The sequence below is a fragment of the Tympanuchus pallidicinctus genome, unplaced genomic scaffold (assembly GCF_026119805.1).
Source record: "Tympanuchus pallidicinctus isolate F22 unplaced genomic scaffold, pur_lepc_1.0 scaffold1, whole genome shotgun sequence".
Lineage (NCBI taxonomy): Eukaryota > Metazoa > Chordata > Aves > Galliformes > Phasianidae > Tympanuchus > Tympanuchus pallidicinctus.
Window position 1 is genome coordinate 37,215,532 of NW_026294618.1, and position 20,241 is coordinate 37,235,772.

General features: G+C 34.0%; 1 long non-coding RNA gene across 1 annotated transcript in view; it reads left to right on the forward strand.

The window, feature by feature from the left end:
- Positions 1-1,964: 1,964 nt before the first annotated feature.
- LOC128076484 (uncharacterized) overlaps positions 1,965-20,241 on the forward strand; it is a 104,620-nt gene continuing 86,343 nt past the window's right edge. The window contains exon 1 of the long non-coding RNA XR_008204399.1: positions 1,965-2,065. This is a non-coding gene — a long non-coding RNA (uncharacterized LOC128076484). The remainder of the gene's footprint in view (positions 2,066-20,241) is intronic.

Below are 20,241 nucleotides of genomic sequence, written 5' to 3' on the forward strand. Positions count from 1 at the left end.
TTATCCAAGAAGAAAATGTTGACATTGTGGTCAAAAGAAAGTTTTTATTAACCAAAAGTCAGAATGTGCATTAAGCATTTCTATTAGAATTATCAATTTGTGTCAGATTTGTTTGCAATTTGTGCTCCAACAGTATTTTCCCTTCCTGACTGTAATAGAAAGCAATTAAACATACATTAGAATGCAATAACATTATTATGGCAATTGCACTGGAGCATGAATACAGAAATAAAATATGGAAAATTCTGATATTGTGGCAAAAACTATGCTTGCTACTATGATCATCCACTCTTTTTTATCAGCAACATACTTTAGAGACTCTTCTGATCTCTCTGCGGTTAGTAGTTCCATCTCTGTAAGGTTTGTATCCAAAATCTGACAAAATTTAATTTCTAACAGCCAAGTATATAATATTACTACAAAGTATTGGCAAACAGATTGGCAGCTCTATAACCTCAACTCTTTTACTTTCTTTCCAGAACATTTTAGACTCTCTTCCTCCACTGCATATTTCTACAGTACCTAGTGTAACAGCAGCATCAATAACCTCCCCATAGCCAGCAAGAAAAGCAAGTCTCCCTGACTTTCATTCGTCTCATTTACATGACATTGTCCCAGCACCAATCTGCCCTTATAAGCTGTTTGCACCAATATGTTAGATAGGAATGTGAAGCAGAAGGTGGGCAGGGAAAACAGTTGCAGGAAAATAATCCCTGCATTTGCCTCTTCAAGATCCAAGAGAGCCTTTTTTTTTTTTTTTTTTTTTTTTTTTTTTTTTTTTTTTTTTAATGAGAGCTATGGATGCTTGAAAATGCATTCTGTTCTCTGCTGTCAGTTGGATGTGGTACCGTCAAAGCTTTAGTTACGACAGTGAAAATTTCTGAGCTGTCTGTGTTGACACAACCCTCATGCTGTCCTTGGCTAGGTGAATCTGGCTCTCAGCTCTTATGAAAGGAAATGAAGTTCCAAATCATTTATTTCACATTCAGTGAATGACAAAAAGCTGCAGCCTGCTAAAAGCCACTGACAGGCATGGTAAGTTAAGAAATTATTTTAGTACTGAAATGAGTAAGATATAAAATGCTGTATGTGTACTTAATAGTTAAGGAGAAGCTAGGATTATGGTAATGTTATATAATATTGTCTAAATGGGGTATCTTTCTCCAAATTACGGTGTGTTTTTTTTTCTCCTTTATTGATTCATGGGCTTTTTTTTTTTTTTTTTTTTAACATGAGCCCATCAGTTCTGCTGAAATTTTTGTGGAGATTGGTTTTTCCAAAGCCAGCTGGTTAGTGGGTGTCAGTCATGGGCAGCAAGCAAAGACAAATGATAGAGCGTGATGATGATAATCTGTTGAAATGTAAGTGAAAGAAGTTCAAATTTCTCCTCTCAGCAGCAGGTGACTTTAACCCCCAAAGCACTGTGATGTAAGTATCTGTCATATTGAATGCATACCTTTTGCGTAAATAAAAATTTACTAGCACAGAGACATGAAACAATATCATATATGATTCAGATGAATGCTTTTGCTGTCAGACTAGTCAGTACCAAGACACTGGCTGTAGTTATTAAAAACTCCACATAAAGTCTATGCTTTATCTCAGGATGGAATTATGAAAAAGGGAAAAAAAAATCATAAGGATTTGCAAGCTCTTCCCATCAGTCCCGTTTAAGAACAACATGCCTTTTTTACAGAATACCAATGCTCAAAGCCTCCAATAACTGATATTCCAGTATGAATATTGCAATATCCTAGTACAAACACTGCATAGAAACTTCAACTTGTAGCAGTTGATTGATAAAGCATATGGAGAATTCTAAAATGTTACTGCAGGGGGAAAAAAAAGAGAGAAAAAAAAAGAAAGAGCAAAAAATAAGTCAGAAGCCTTAATTAACACTTACTGCACAAGATCTGCCAACCTGCTGTGCATAGGCAGTAAATAGAAAAAAAAGAACTAAAGGAATAGTCCTGTTCATTTATCTGTCTAAGCTGAGCCAAGCAAAGAGTAGCCGGCGCTGGGACTTAACAGAATAGCATCTTAATTGCTTATCAGGATGAGAAAGGTGAGTGGTTAACTGCTGCCAGTGAGAATTCAGTCTGTTCCCTTAGGAATTGGACTGTTTTTCTTAGCTATACATTTTATTTTTAATATAATTTATATATTTTTATAAGGTTATCAGGTTGTAGTTAGTAAACTGTTGAATTCAATTTATTTTTGTTTTCTTGATATAACATTATCCTCTGAGAATTCTTTTCACAAGAGTCTTCCTCTTATTTCTTTTTATAGTGAATGTCAGGAAGGATGCTTTGTTGAATAACCTTTTCTGTTTAACAAGGTTGGGGGTATACTCAGGTGCTAGAGAGAGGGTTTGTTTCATTTTTCCTTCTGTAGTTCTCCTGAGATGTTAAAATTCACTAGCTAGATTATTCTCTGTTTTGATATTTTAATTATGTTTTCTGTAGCAATCTGCCTATAGCTTCTTACTCAGCCAAAATGCTTTTTGAAACCAATCAGTTTGGTTTGAATGACTAATACTAAGAAAAGAGGTTTAATATTAAATGTAGTCAGCACATTTTAAAAACTATTTATTATTAGTATAATAATATATAATTATTATTATAATTAAAAATTATTATTTATTATTAAACTATTTATTAGAATTATTATCCTTCATTAAAAACTGTTGTATTTCCCATGCTTTCAGAAAGATGTTTCAAGTATAATCAGAAGTGTAATCAGAGCAGTTTCCTTACACCACAATCTCAGTTATTTCAAATCACAACTTCATGGACTGGCAAGTTGGGAGCCTTTCATGTAGAACAATATGACATGGCTGGATCTTCAGAAGATCAACATGTTCTTCCAGTATGGAATATTTTCCAGAATGACATAATTTTGCAAGCTCTGAATTCTACTGGAAGGAAATATGAGAGATGTGGATATTCTTGAGCACAATCGCTAAGATAACTTTGTCAGTTGCTTATTATCCTTCTGTTGTTGATTCGTGGGGCTACTTCTCTTTGGTTGTTTTGTTTTTAGAGGATACATTTTTACCTCTTGCACAAAGATTAACATTTGAAATCTTTTTCTTGTTGTTGTCATTTTTCTTATCTGACAAGTGCTGATTACAAGTGAATGAGTTGGGCTGTGGGGGAGATTACACAAGCATCTAGTGCAGATTGGGCATTTCTACTATCAGCCAGTTAAAATAACTTAGGCTGTCATAAAATCATGCAGGACAGGTACATTAGGGAGGAAAATCTTTCACACAGTGTCTTGAGATATAAGAAGAATCCATGTTTAAGTGCATAGTTTAGTAACACCGTTTGTCACAAGATGAATAGTTCTAGCAATATTTGCCATTTTCATGTCTGTGCTCCCACTGTCACACAGTGATAGTGAGGTAGTTCAATATGCATAGATCCCAGTGAAGGCATGTGTTTACTTGCCCCGTATTTCATATTGAATTTTCAGTACCAGCCAGATGCATAATCTTGCTATGCTTATTGAATCTTCTGTACTTGTGTTTTGTTTCAAAACGTAGCGTGCTAGTGAATTTGTGTGAAGAGCCTGAATTTGCAAATCTATAATAAATCAACAATTTCAAATAGTCTGTTCTGGATCATTTAGCAGAATGTTCATCATCTTCCTAACACTTCTGTGCATCTAAGAGAGTTTTGCCCATCATCTCTAAAGCTGATTCTCTGTGGACACACTTCATAAAGTAAAACTCCATACATACTGATTGCTTGCCATCATCTTTAATACTGTCACTTTTTTTCCCAAGCTCAGTTACAAAAGACAGCTGAAAAAGCAAAATTCTGCCAGATAAGGTAATATCCACTCGTATATCATGAGCTGGGTGATGCATCCTCTTCTCAATTTCTTATACAGTTTTCATCCTAGTGTTACTGTTAGAGCAGTATGTTAACATTTTGAGACTTTGGACTCTTAAGATTTTGAAGAAAGTACTTTGAAAAACAGTGTTTTCACCAATCACACAGTTTAATTAATACTGTGTTATAATTCTATAAAAAGTTATAAACAAACCAGCCTCTAAAGCCTTTGCATTTTATGAAATATGTGGTCAGGAATTACTTGTTATGATATATGACTTACTGTATCATGAAAATGTTGCTGATAAACATTTAAGCTGGAAGGTCTTTTTAAAAAGGAGGTATAGCAATGTCTATGAAAATTAGAAAACATAGCAAACTGCAGTTCAATGCATCTGCAATTTGATCCATGTTAAAAAAAAAAGAATGGCAGAGGAAAACATTCCAAACATAGTCATAAAGTGTTGTTCAGACAAACTACAGTGATAATGGGGAGAAAGGACATAGCTACACTGTTCACTGAAGCAATTTTAGATCTTGTTCCAAAAAGTGGCATCCAGAGGAAAGTGGAACGCTTAGCTGAATTGTTCCATTGTTTTGAAGGCCCACATATATCAAGGACCCTACAAACCACTTGTATTGATGCCAGCAAGGTAATAAGGAACACATTTTGTTGTATTAACTTCCTGATTTAGTAACGTTATTTCCAGCTTTGTAATCAAGTATGTCAAATTTTATATTTCTAGATTAAACTTGAATGCTTTTAACTTTAAATGTTTGTGTTGTGTAAGAATGAAGTCGTGGAGATTGAGAAATATGAGACAATCTCCGCAGAAATAAAGGATGCTCATGCAACAAGGCATGCTGACAAACTCCCAGAAAGCTGAGATGAATGTAGGAATATCAAGACTTTTAAGTGTGTTTCCTATTTTGCTGCAGGGGTCAGCTTAAGGACAAAGTAACAGTTTACAAGGTAACGCTTCCCCAGAAAGATATTGCCTAATCTGAGCAAAAAGGCACTTTACAGCTCTTGCTGTGCCCAGATAAATTATACTCAGCCAGGTGCAGACTGGTGCAATTGCAGTGGTCCTGGTAACTGCTGAATTGAATTTATGAAAAAAGTTCTCCCTGCTCAAATTTCTTGACTTTAGACTGAACAGTGTTTGAAACCAGAAGTCAGCCAGAAATAGAGCTTTGGTGTCTTTTGTTTTTCATCTGCTTACATTTTGATTCTATGTAAGTCCTATGTCAATCAGAGTTCCAAATTTGACATTATAAAGCCCACCTTAGCAGTTTCTGAGGAAGGGAAAGGAAGGTGATACATATGAATGATTAGTTGTTAGAAATCTCTTGACAATCCAGGCTTTTATTTTTCCCTTTATTGTGCTTTTTTGCTGCTTTTCATCTTTTCAATGATTTTTTTCTTAGGAAATGCACAGAAACAGTGGCTGAGAAAAGCAGTTAATCCAAAGCCATGGATGACATCTGGTCCTGGTTCTATCCAGTTCCTTGTTTTTAAAGGTTGTCTTAGTCATTTTTGTTATTTGTGTTTACATCTTCCTGTTATTGAATCTCCAATTGCAATCATTTGAAGTCATGCAATTCAGCTGAGTTCTCCCACATGTTTTTCCAGATCCTGATAATGTATTCAGGGTCTGTGAGCTGGGGTTTTCCATGACAGATCTTCAAGAGATCTCTTGAAATAATCTTTTTTGGCTAGCCCTGCAAAGAGTGCTATTTTAATTCTTTGGCCTTTTTCTTCTTTTTTCCTGAGACGGTGATACGGTGTTTCTATTCCTGTATGAGTGTTTTGTCGTCTTACCCCCATATTCATTTTGAGCATTTTCTCCTTTTTCTGATCTTATCACCTTTGCAAATAGTTTAAGTTTGATTTAAGATCCCCCCTGCCTTTTTTTTTTTTTTTTTTTTTTTTTTTTCTCCCCACTCAAAGCATGTTGCTTCACATTTTTTTCTTTCTTTGTGGAGGCTGCAGTGCTTCTTAAGGACTGAGTGAAGCTGATGAAATCACTATCACTTCACAGACTTCACAGCGCAGTTTCAGCAGTGCCACAGAATCCTCTTGACAAATGTTTACCTTAAATAAAGTTTGGGATTTCTGAGCTTTGCCATTTATGCAGTTCTTTCTGGCTTCTTAGCAAGGGGGATCAGACAATGATTGTTCCTGCAGTTAGCCATACTATCCATTGGTTTGCTCTTATGGGAGGACTGAACCCACTTTCTTGTCCCAGTATGCCTGACGATCTGTAAAAGAGAATGCTATTTCCTGTATGGGTTAGACAAAACTGAGGCAGGGTACAGTCATCTGTCAGTACCTTACTTCTGCTTATCTTCCTTATGGCTTCAATAAGCCAGGATGTCCCCCTCCACAGTGAGCGGCAGACAGCAGAGCCAGAGCTGAGCAGTCACAAGCTCACTGATGAACCCTGACACAGGAGAGAAGGAGCTTGCAGAACCTAGAAGTGCTCAGGAAAAACGTTTGGACAGCTCTTCCCCCTGTGTTCCTGAGGGGACTCATTTACTATTTCTGTCTGAAAGCCATGACTTTGGTGCTCCAATCCTCCTGCTGTCTCCGGCAGGATCATATCAGCCTATGCTACAGCTGTCCATGCTTAATAGCATTTCTTATTTATTTATCATAGCTTGATAACAACCAGGAGAACAGTGAGGATCAAGGAACTGTGATGTACAAACTATAATTAAGCAGCAAAAATACAACAGAGAAATAGGAAGTGTGTGACAGGTAGAGGTAGACATACAGCAGAGCCTTAGAGAGAGACAGCATTTAGCTTCCTTGGCAGGTCTCTGCCTGCCAGCAAGACAATGTTTCTCATTTGAATTCATGTGCTTTTTTTCCCTGCTGGTCATATGGCAACCGTGTTGGGCTTCCTATCAGAAATCCATCTGAACTGGGCCTGCTGCCCTGCAGTAACGTGGCATTACACAGTGCTCTGCAGCAGCACTAAGCTGCATTTGTCTCTGACATTTTGGGAGTTAGTGTTTTCTTGACAAAAAAGTTCTTCTTACTGTAATTCTCCATATTAAAAAGAAACATTTACACATGCATCTTTGTTATATATCAGCAGCTTCATATCATAGCCACAGAAAATGAACTAGGATTTCTTTATTCACAAGAAAAAATCTGATCTATCCAGTTTCCCTACAATGCTTTTTTTATTTTTTCATTTTTTTAAGGTAAGGTTCTTTCTTAACCAATCCCATGTTTGGTGAAAAGCTGAGACAAACACAGTACTGCTAGCATTCATAGTGCTGCATTCAAGAAGTAAGGCACTTTCCCTATTACAGTGGAATAATTAAAGTTATTGTCTTTCAGGAAAAAAAAAGCAATGTTTTTGTTTTTGTTTTTTAAAAAGATCAAATGTAAAATAACATTTAAAAGCACTGTGGGTTATTTTAGTTCTACCATAGTCTTTTATAACCAAGTTAAATGAAAAAAAAAAAAAAAAAAAAAAAAAAAGTGAATTAAATACAGAATTAAGTACTCAGGTAGAATTTATGTGTCATTAACCTCAGATTAAATTCTATTACCAAGAAAATAAAGCTTCCAGGGGACTCAGTACATTTTTAAAGGGGAAATGGAGGGCAAATAATATTTCCATAATTAAAGTATTAAATCAAGTTAGAGAGAATGATCCAAATAAAATTACCTGCTCATTGCAATATGAATCAGAAGTTGTAGAAAACACCATTCAATTTAGTTACTAATTGTAAGCGATTATTGCTTGAGTGATGGTGTTAAATTCTGGAGTTAGATTAGAGGTAGAATATTTTAGGCATAATGTTATGGCTGGCTGACAATTTTTCCCTTACTGAATGTGACAGCACCACTGCTATACTTAGTGCAAAGCTTTGAACTTCTGTCTGCTAACTTTAAAAGGAGTTTTTAATTTTAAAAGGAGTTGGTCGCAAGGCATTTTCTAAGATGATCCCTTACACAGAAAGTCATTTGCTGCTCCCTCCTATGATTCACTGAAGGCAGACTTGTTAACCTTTCTTAGAGTTTATTAAGGAGCTGCTCTTTTTTCTCTGGCTTTCGATGAAGGGGTTAGCAAGGAATGTCTGTTAGCTGCATATAAGACATTCTCATTTATCATCACTAATATTACATTTATCCAGACTGAATGGATTTTATTCTTCATCTCTGTATCTTTCAGTGGAATAGGGAAGCAACTGGAATAGCACCATCCAAAAAAAATGAAATAAAATAAATAAAATAAAATTGGATAGAATAAAAACAAAACAAACAAAAAACAAGCATATCAATATATATTTGTTTAAGCTGGTAACATAAAATTCTTATTATGACTGTTCAATTTACAAATTAGCAAATAAATATAATATTTATTTACAAAATATTTACAAAATAGCAAATAAAACTACATTTGCAAACAAAAACCTAAATACTCCCCAGCAGGAGGAATAGATGGGCTGATAAATATTTTCACTATTTCAAAAGATTTGTCATGATAAAAAAGAAACAAACAAATAGAAAACATGTGCATACCTGTGCACATGAATGAGTAAGCACACCGACACACGATCTGAAAGGTACAAATAACTACAGAACAACCGTATATTTATTTTTAACTCCTGAAAATGTATTCTAAGAGTTTTGTAATATTGGTCTACAAAATTTTAGTCATGCTATAAGGTAATACTCAAGAATTATTTTTACTCAATTGAAAGTATAAACTAGTTACCTTTTATAATTCTAGCACTATTAAAAATAATTACAAGAATAATAAACAGATGCAAAAGGAATAAAAGTATATCCTGTTTTTTGACATAATTTCTTGAACTGGAATACTGTTTTGTAACAAAAAAGACTGCAAACATTTCTTTTTTACCATATATGAAAAGTGTGAAGCGATACTCATATTTTACTGTATAACATTATGTATCTGTACATATTTTAATATATCACAAATAGGATATTCACAAAAAATCTTCCATTTTTCTAATAGATTTTTTTTTCCATCTTCAACAAATTCAAAGAGATAGAAGTCTTAAATATTAAAGCTGAGAAGAATTTTTGATAGGAAAATTGAAATCTTGGGGTAGAGGAGAAGCATATTCATATACTTCAGTCAAAATGAGGTTTAATGTAACATTTAAACAAAAAAAAGAAAATATTAATACTAGGACATCCTAGATGTTTTTTATTAAGCAAAATATTTTTCTTTTTCTTTTGGAAAAGACATTTTTATTAGTAAATTAATTTATTCTGTCAAATTCAATTTTTTTTCCAGTGTCACGTTACGTTATTAGCCCTCGAACAAAACAGAGTAGAAATATGCAATGTTTACAATGTTGGACATTTGTTTTCCAGAAAGAAAAAAAATAAGCCATCTGGAAGATTCAAAGGAAAAAATGCTGTATCTTAAGAGTTTGATGTCTGTATTTTATTCATAAATTTGAACTTACTTGTTTTGTAGAAAAATGCTAAGTAGCTGGCTTTCTTGCCAATGTTTTCCAAGCATTATGGATGAATGAATGTTTATAGATATCTTCAAGTTTTATATTGGTGAAGGCACAAAAAGCAAAAGTTTCAATCTCCTTTAAACGTTTTCTTTTTAATTAATCATATTACTATGATGTTTTCCATACTCAAAGTTCTACAGGGATTAGGATTTCCTTCTCAATTTCTTACATATGTGAATTTATGACATTTTTTTCGATATCTGCTCTTAGGAGGAAAAGGGTTAATTATTGCAAAAGAGTAGAATTCTAAGTGGGAATCATTGGCATTATACTTGAAATTGTGACTTAAAAATTAAATAATAATTTGGTTCCAGCATTAAACATTCAAATTATAATATTGATTGACTCAACCAAATTATCTAATTAGAATTTATATCCAACTAGATAGCTATCTTCTTAAAAATTATAAAGATGGATTATTTTTATAATTAATGTGATGTTTTAATTTTAATTCTATATTGAGTCTACCTTGATTAATTTGATTCTGATATGATTTTGTTCTGACAGTCCTAGTGAAGCTTAGATTTGAGGAGATATTTTTGCAAGATGGAAAAGAAAAATAAAACAGAAAAGGGGGAAAAGGAAAAAAAGAAAATATTTAAACTATTTCTTACAATGATCAGTATAGGTCCATAACTGTGCAAAAAGTGGATGGGTACCAGGCTGAATTAAAAAGCTAATCAATTTATCCTAATTAGTCTGGTTCTCATGCATCCATCTCCTGCAGTGCAACAGGGTGCAGTGGAATTAGCACAAAAATGTTGGAGTAGAATTAGTTTCTGTACACTTAGATATATTAACAATTCACTACTTGTTTACTGATTTATGTTAGTTTACTGTGGCATCCAAATGGCAACTGCTGGTCCTCTTTAATCTGTATTTTAAATCATTCTTATTCTTCAGTTCCACATCACAAAATCTCTCTCCCACAGTGCTGTGCTGTTTCTGGGTTTTTGTTTGTTTGTTTGTTTTGTTTGTGTGCATATGTGTGCTTTTTTTTTTTAACCTGAATTGAAGAATTTGGGAGAAAGCTAATGAAAATGCCCATTAACAAGCATAATGGATGTCCTCAACACTTTTGCAGGTTAGTCATTACTTCATATTGGTACACATTCCCTATCCAAACAAATCCAAGAACATTTTTCTAATACAAGCAGATTTATATTCTTAGCATACTGCTGTTCAGACTTTGGCACTAGTTTTTTCTTATAAAATGTTGCTTTTAAATCTTGAAGGCATCTATCCTGAACTGTTTTGAACTTGAGATGTTTTAAGGTTTACATTTAATGCAGGTTACAAACCACCTGAGGAAGTCAAGTCTGCAGGAAACTAAATCATCCCCGTGATAGTCTTGCAACAGAAACAAATTCTTGAGCATCTCTCCACCATTTTCCTAAATCCCAAGAGCATTTAGACCTTTCAAGAGCTCTTGATCCATCTTTAACTCCTTGAGTATTGAACTATGAAGTGATTTTTTTTTATAAGGTGTATTGATTTAACCTTTTGGCAGCCCACTCTTTAACCTTATGTGGAGGATTTCACTAATTCCAAGTTTTCATTTGAATTGACATCTTCCTTGACATCTGACATGATTGCCAGGACTTTGTACATTTAATTGCTCAAATGCTCAGCAGAGATGAACAGGAATGACCCCTCAGACTTCAGTGGAACAATAAGAATTTAGACCAGCTTGCAAGGCTCGAGTTATATAGGTATTTTGAGGCGTTACTTTATCTGCCTCATATGTTAGATTTTGGACAAGCTCAATTTACAGGCATTCTTACCAAACTCATACATAATTTTTTTAGTTCAGAACTATCCTAATAAATTACAAAATGGAAACTTTTTCTCCTTCAGTCAGCACCAACCTTTACTTTTTTGGATGACCTCAAAAACTAATTCTGTCCTTTGCTTTACACATGCCACATTCACACCCCCATGGCCTCCTCATTTGATGTAAGGCAGCCAAAAGATTTCAGGTGAGGTGATACTCTGGGATGTTCTCCAATTTTGACTGACTCTCAGTGGAATTTTTTCAAGGGCACTCTTATGTCCTCAGATCCCAAAGGAAATAAAAAAGACCTTGCTATATAACTTCCCTTTGAGCCTTTGAAACTCCTCTTTTAAAATAACGTTCCAGAAAAGAAGAAATTAATATTTCTAAGCTTTCACCTCAACCAATAACATCTGTCTAGTCTTCAGATGAAAGTTTCACAAAAAAAAAAACCACCACTATGCACTTCTTTTTACTTTATCCATTGGAGAAGATGAGAAAATGTGAAAATTTTGGATGAGAAATGAAGAAACTTTAATTTGATGATTTTCAAAACTTTAGTTTCATCAGATGAGACTTGAACAAGGCTCTAATGATTATAATATCACAAACATTGCTTAATATGTTCCATGTTATAGTTTCCTACGATATCTTTTGTGATATACTCAACAATTTCAAATGCTCCATTCAATTTCAGTCATTCAACTCAACATTCTTTATTAATCTTATTATAGAATTTTCTTAAATCTTCCAAATACTTTGTTTGCTTAGCTTTCTTTCTTCTTTTCCCTACACTGTACTGCTAATTAGTATTTCTAAGGAAAGTTGAATCTGAGTATTGGGATGGAATTTTACGTATACTTAGATGCTAAGTTTTGGAATCTGGGATAACAAATTTCTACCAGCAATTTGGGATTTGTGGTAAAGTAATAAGAATGATGTTGGAATTTAATTATGGTAATTCCAAAGATTGAAAAATATAATTACAATGTACTGGTCTTCATCTCATACAACTCATTAGGAGTGACAAAGGATTTTATATAAAGCTCTTACTGTAAACTGAAAAATTTAGCAAGGTAATCATGAAAACTTTTCATTTCAATTCAGATATATTGGGCTATAACAAACATAGAAGAATCAACCAAAATTACCAAAGAAAACTGTGAGAGGACTTGTCTGGTAAACTTTAAAAGTGTAAGTGACAACTCTCAATTAAGAAAGATAAATATAGCAATAACTTGGACTCCTACAGTTTGGAAAGCCCTGAATTAAGTCTGAGTGGTGTTCCACAGACTGCCTATGACAGTGAGACTACAAAAGGTCCAGGGATTTTTATGCCATAGAATATCTCTCCTATTCCAACATACTGTTTCCTTTACATATCACAGAAGATATGCCTGTTGGCTGTGCAGCATCTGCTCATATAGTATACTTTTTTTTTTTTTACTTTTTTTTTTTTTTTTTTTTCAGTTACCCTTCTTGAATGTCTGTATTCTGTCTTAATTTTTTTCTGTTTCCTTTCCTGAATTTCTAATTTGTTGTGAGATATTCATGATAATGCTGATCAGGAAAGGCTTGTCCTACTAGCCTACTGTTACAGTTTATAACTGCTTATTTTTACCAAGAGTCTCTTCAGTCGCTACAGGTATAGTGAAATAGCCTCAGGACCATTAGATTTGCCTCTTCAGTGTCCTCATGCCCTGTGGAGCTCAGTTTTCGAACTCCGTGAGAAAAACTAAGGTGACTTTGAGGAGATCTGTACTAAGAACGTTAAGATTGATATGAAGCATGAATGGAAATGTGCATGTGTAAACACCAGAAGAAAGAGTGCAATGAGGGTTAAGAGAGTTGCATGTACTACTACTAAAAAAAATACCTTTTGCAGCAATAAAGTTGAAAAATGTATTGTTTCTACTAAAGCTAGAAAGCCTGCACTCTGTAAGACCACAGTACAGACAGCTTTTTGGCAGAAGGCACTGCAGTGTGACAACAGAAGGATGAAAACAAAGTTACAACACATCAAACACACTGTATTTCTCCATGTCATTATTTCTCCTGTTTGCCCAAATGGAAGGCAGGCTGTAACTGTAAAGATATGTGTATTCCAAACAAGGAAAAACAGGCAATGTGATAACCTTGTCTAATATTGATGGAGGCTTAGACAAGTAAAATTCTGATGTCAAAGAATTACATAAGTTACTGTAGGTATCTAAAGGGAATAAAAAGACCGAACTAGTTTGTCATCATTAATGAAAACTGCTTCAAGAATTGTGGTGAAGCCTCAATAGCTGGCATATAAGTGGCCCTGGCCAAATTTTCTGAATTCCCAGCTTTGTGGTTTTGAAGGCTGGAGTGTGAGCACGAGTGAATGAAATCTCTTTGAAACACTGCAAAACAAACATCACATTGTCATTTCTTAAACTTTCACAGTGGTGTTGTAACATTCATTTCCTATGCAACAGGCTCTCAGGAAGGGAAAGGGGGACTGTGTAAACCAGCCAGGCAGATGGATAAGTAGATCTGTTTAGACCATAATTTAAAGTTACAATGTGTGTCTGACAGCATTGTTAAAAGCATACCCAACTCTATCCAAGACTCATCCCCAAATCTTCTAGAACTTAGCATCAAAAGCTGCTAAGTATTTACTTAATTTCATAACAGAATTTCTCACACGAGTATGAGTATGAGTATCATGAGTATGATACTCATGAGTATGAGTATCTCTTATGTATGCTCTTTGAGTTGGTTATATCTGGGTGAATTTTGCTCAAGGTCAACTCTGCTAAAAATGCTGGAGAAAGATCTCTCAGAGCAGACTTTTTCTTTAAAAACAGTCAAACATTCTTCACTTGCATTACAAACATCTGTTTTAAAAATAGGATGGTATTACGAGGACTAGAAAAATGTGCACATACTACTAAAGGAAAGTGCCTAAGAATTTTAGGTATCCAAAAAGTTAGACAGAAAATAAATGGACATTTCTGAAGATCTCAAGTGGCACATAAATTTCCATGTATTACATTCTCTATTTCCCATAAAATCTGAATTTCTTGCTAAGCTTTTATTTCCTCATTTATTTGGATAAATTCATTATTTTAGATATTTGTTTGTTTAACACCTTTCTTTTTTGCACTACTAATGTGATTTGATTTCATGGACTTCTACTATTCTGTTTTAAATCATTAAAATTAGAACTCAAATTTAATCCATGGCCTCAACAATGACATTTGAAGAGTGCTTTAAGCTAGATTTTTTCTACATAGAATAAATTCCTGGTATTTTCTCTAAGCTTTTACATTTGTTTTTGTGATTTATGTATGTTTATTTGCTAAAGGTGTTTCAGGGACTTTCCTTTGTTTTACTCACTTTTTACTTTCCACAAAGATTGTATGTACAATATAGTAATAAAATGTTAACAGGAAATTAGGTGCCCTATCAATTCCACTTTTTAAAAAAATTGGCAAAAAAACAGTGTGCAATTTCAGATAATTACTTGTAATCCTTAGTAATCCTCCGTAGACAGCATGAACTGGCAGTCATTAGTATGCTTTGAGCCTTTTATTTTGCATACACACCAGGATATGTAGAACATCAGTGTCCTTGCTGACTTTCCAACTAAAATATGGTAAATAAAATAAGGTAAAATCAAGTCAAAGAACTGCTCAACTTCAGTTCAGAACTAGGAGAAAACAATGAACATGAAGCAATTTTTTTTTTGTCAAAGAGTTACGCAGAAATAAAATCTTTGGAAAGATTTCCTTTCCTATTTGAAACTCTATCAATAATTGAGTGTTCTGTGTTCTTACAGTTCTGAAAGAAACAAATTCATGCCAATATAATTGATTCAGTTTGAGGTTTAGTTTTTTGCTTTTCTTGAAAAAAAAAAAAAGACAAAATCAAGAGAAAGTTATCTGTGGAATCCAGTAAAATCTCATTCAGATAGATCTTCTCATGCAACCATCATAAGATTGCATAAGAAGACACTTAAGATACTGTGAATATATCTATTCTAATAAACTAATCTTTGCCAAATAGTTACCATTAGGTAGTCAGATTAGTCCTTATCATAATTTTGGTTTGAGCAAATCAATAGACTCCCAGGTACTTTCTAGGCAGGGCAGGAAGGCTTTACCCATTTACAGAAAGGGTTGTTAAGCACTGGAACAAGGTTCCATAGGGAGGTGATTGAATCACCATCCCTGAATGTGTTTAAAAACCGTTTGGATGTGGTATTCAGGAACATGATTTAGCAGAGGGTTGTTAGAGTTAGGGTCGTATTGTCATTTTTGTGGTAGGACTCGATGAGCTTGATGGTCTTTTTCAACCTAAGCAATTCTATGATTCTATGAGTGTATTTCCAGTTATAAGTTTGAATTCAGATGCTATATGATGAAGGATTTATTAATTTATTAATGACTAATTATATACTGTTTAATTATGCCCGTTGTCCTTACAATCAGAGTCTAGGTCTCAATACTGTTTAATAAAGTGCTTTTGATATAGCCATGAGTCCTGTTTTGTCTGAACTTAGCTTTTTTTCTGCTTTGAAGAAAAGGAATTTGACCAGTTGGGAAAGAAGGAATTTGGCCATTTGTATTGGATTTTGTAGATTTTGTAGAAAGCAGAAAAACAAGAGGTTTGATGTTTACTGATTTGAATCTTCAGGTTATTTAGAAGCTTGGAAATGAAATCTGGTTTCATGATACAAAACCTGTCATTGACTTCATTAGGACCACGATTTCTCTCTTTCAAGTCTTGCAATTGTTAATGCACAATTATGGTGAACTGCATATGAACTCCATATCTGAGGTGGTTGCCAAGCCACTCTCCATCATATTTGAAAATTTGGCTGTCAGTGAGGTCCCGGATGACTGAAGGAAGGGTCATGTCACTCCCATTTACAAGAAAGGGAGCAAGGAGGACCCCGGGAACTACAGGCTGGTGAGACTCACCTCTGTGCCTGGGAAGATCATGGAACAGATCATCCTGGATGACGTGCTTGATCACATGAAGAATGAGTGTGTGACCTGAGACAGCCAGCATGGCTTCACCAGGGTAAGGTCATGCTTAACCAATCTGGTGGCCTTCTATGATGTAGTGGCAGCATTGGTGGACAAGGGAAAGGTTAAAGCAATTTGAATATGAGGTACTATTTAATATGTTGTAGTTATTAGGGTAAAATATTCAGTGCGCTTTTATATGTAATTTGCATTTCTGAAAATATTAATTAAAGCATGTTTGAAGATTATAATACTGATTTCAATACTGGCAATGTATTGAAGTTCAATATTATTACACAGGGCATTCCATAAATCTGACTTGCATTTATTTCTTATTTCAGACTTTTTGTCTTATTTCAAAGCATATGCACTGGCTTTACCCACTTTTTTAGAACTACTGAATGTGTTTTTTCATCAACTGCTATATAGCATCAAGTTCCAAACTGAAGTTTACCTTTTCTTTTCACAGACGTTTAAAAAACAACAGCAACAAAATTGCTTCTGTAATATTCAATCATGGCAATATATTAACAAGCAAAATTTTGCCTGACATTCATAAAAATATTATTTTTCCCCTTGGACATCTATTCTATTTTCAACAAAATTATGCAACAGGAATGTGTTAGCAAAATTTTTAAAATCTGTTATTTATTAGATCAAATGAAATAAAATCCTCCAGAAGTAGACAGTAACAGCTTAAGCAAATGAAACATGACTGAGACCAAAACTTCATGGAAGAAAAATAATTACATTCATCAGAAAAGAGTGCCTATATTAAAAACTTGACAGAGATTACAACACATAAAATTAAGAGAGTTCTTAGAATTTTATATCATGCTTTCATTTTCACTTCCATTTTGTTCATGATAAATTGAAAGTGCTGGAAATTGAACTTAATTTGTCTGTATTCTCACATAATATCAGCTTTGTCTAATTAAACAAAATTGAATGTGCTCAAAAAATTATGAGCTTCTTGTCTCAAATCACAGTATAACATTACAATGAGAAAGAAATGTGAAGCAGTAAAGATGCTATTTAAAAAGAACAGTAGACTAATTTACTAACATAATTTACTAACCTTTAATCCCAGGTAGTACTATTTAAGCTGCTAGCTAAGGTAAAAAATACAAAACAAAACACTGATCTGAATATTCTTCTATTCCCCATTTACCTGCAATATGAAAGGTCCCCAAGATTTGAGACATGGCTGGCATTTACTCCCAGCTAGGCTTTTATAATATTATAATACCATTATTTTAATATATTTTTATTGACAGACCTTCAGAAAACAATCATTCACAGCAATATGTTTATCCAGTCTTGTCTGAGTGATTCAGCTGTGTTGCAGCTTAGAAATTAAAGTCACTCTGACTTCCTTAAAATTTTCTCTTGCAAGTAGAAGTTTGCATGGAATTCATCAGGTGTGCACACAATTTTAGTGAGACTGCTAATTAAATCATATGTATGTTGACCTCTGATGCCTCAATGTCTTCAGGCAAGGTTGGTTTTTTTTTTACTGTGTTTCTATGTATAATGTTAAAATTTCAGAAATCGCTGAATCCACTTACTGTAGACTATCTATTGTTATCACCTGAGTCTAATGCTCAATAAGCAATTGAAAATAATTGATCCACGTTAGTCTGTACTTGTATTATATTCAACTGTGATATTTTATAAACCCATTTAATGATTTGTTGCCAAAGGATAAAAGCGCTGTCTCTATTCCTTATTTTTCAGTAAAATAGTTGTTTTGTAGCAGTACAGGATTGTCCCTACTTGTAATACTGAAAGTTCAATGCTGTAATTCCCCATCTGCTCAAATTAAACATAATTGCCAGTGACCCCTGTTCATTATCACTTATAAAGTTCAATAGTTAACAAACAGTAATTAATCTCATTTTACGACAGTAAGGAGGAAAAAGTAACAAGAAAAAAAGCCCTTAAATCTTAATGTGATTTTTATACCATCTTTGACTAAATTTTCTTCTCAGAATATTGTTTTTTGAATAAGGTTGGTTATCCCCACCTAGTGGGCAATATATTTAACGAAGCAGTAAAAGCACTGCCTACACTTTGCAAAACTGTGTGACAGTAATTGTTCCTATCATAATTAAATAATGAACATGATTTACAACATCTGTGTAGATTAAATATTTGAGAGTCACGTGTTATGCTGATTTTAGGCAGAGTTTAAATGGTCTGCTTTATTGCACACTGTGTATGTGATATTATGTCTTCACTCAATACCTAAAACAAACCCGCCTGTTTATATCGAAGAGTTTTCACATCTCTAGAGTTAGCAAACACCTACAAAGGTTTTTTGAAAGCTATTTCGTTATAGAAGAATAGGAAGAAGTTTTTACAAATAATCTCTTTCAAGAATTGCTTCTTATTATCATTGAAATTATAAATGGAATATCAGAAAGTGCCTTATCTCAGTGATTACCTCTCATCCGTTCTGGTGAACGCAGTACAAACTCTGCAATACAAATGATTAGGAAGAGCCTATTAAAATGTATGCAACCTGGACCGTAGAGCTATAATAAGCTTGTAGAGGTTTGGGCATCTTCAAAATCAAGCTGGAGGTGACTTCATCCACTTTGAATCCACAGAGTAAAACACACTTTCACAGAAATAAGCAGTTCCTACTCTCTTTGAAATAATGAGAAGAAAGGAAATGGAAATAATGTATTCTTGTTCTGTGTTGCATATAGAGTACTTGCCCAGCAAATGATAATCTCACTTTTGATTTTCTTTTTGTTTGTGGAGTGCTATATACTGCTGAGGAAGTCACTTACCTTTCAGTTGCACTGTGTCTGGGCTCCTGAATCAATTATTCCTTTCTGCAAACATGGCTCAGCAACAAATGGAGAAATGTGGAAGACACAGAGTATCCCATAATCCTTTATGGTATTTATTGGTTATGTCTATTCTAATAAATTCAGGAGGAGCAAAGCATATGGTGTAGTACTAGCACTTTTTCATCTATTCTGTTCAATCATCAGCATGCTTTCAGCACTGATTTGGCCCATACCAACTAATACTCCAAGGTGATTCAAGAAATAGCTAGTCCAGGATTTGTTCCAGTTAAACTAAATGAATGAATCCAAATTGAAGCTTCTATCACAAGACTGTGAAGTATACCACACCACTTACCTTTGCAGTCCTGCTGTATACAATGTACTCATATAAAATATCCACTGGAAATGAAAGAGCTGAAAGTTCGGACATTTCCAGATTGATGAGGCCTGAACCATGTGCTCTGCTGCCCAGAGTCTGCTTCTGCCACTAAAGTATTTTCCAGACAGATAGATTTTAACTGCTTGTATTCTAAGTGAAAAGAATGACCTATGCATATGAACCAAAAAGAAAACTGAAAAATAAAATCCCAGTTGCACAGAAGTGATTGAGCACAACCTTGAAGGAAGGCTCTTACCTCAATCTTTGATGCTTTATAATCTTTCTGCTGAGGAAGCATCAAAAAACTCAGTGCTCCGGTCAGTGTTCTCTGTATAAGCCTTGGTCTGACTGTGTCCCATCCAAGAGGGGTAGATACAGGGATACTTGTAACATCTTAATGGAAGAACTGATTTTCAGTCCTGAAATTAGGTGTTTAATTTACAGTGTTTATAACTCAAAATGTAGACCTAAGGCTAGTTATTCCATTTATTACAGATAGTGTAAAAATAATGCCAGGATATAAACTTGAAGATAAAATCATGAGAACTTAAAGGTTTTAGAGGTCATATTTTTTGGTATTTAGGTATTTAATATCTGCTTGTAATATTAACAAAGTGTAAGAGACAGTCTGAATTTCTAACACATAAAGCACACTTGAAAAAGCAATAAAAGTGAAAAATAAAGTGTTCATTTTTATTTATAATTTTCAGTCATATATTTCTTTAAAACATATTGCAAAATAGAATAAACACATTTAGCCTTTTAGAGATAAACATTCTGCAATATTTGCTGCTCAGTATGATGTACATAATTATTGGAATTAAAGACGATGTGATAAGCGGAGGAGAACAAACCCTATGTTTGGAGTTAATATCAACCATATTTCAACTATTTTTCAGGATGCCTTTATATGTATTAGATCATAGAG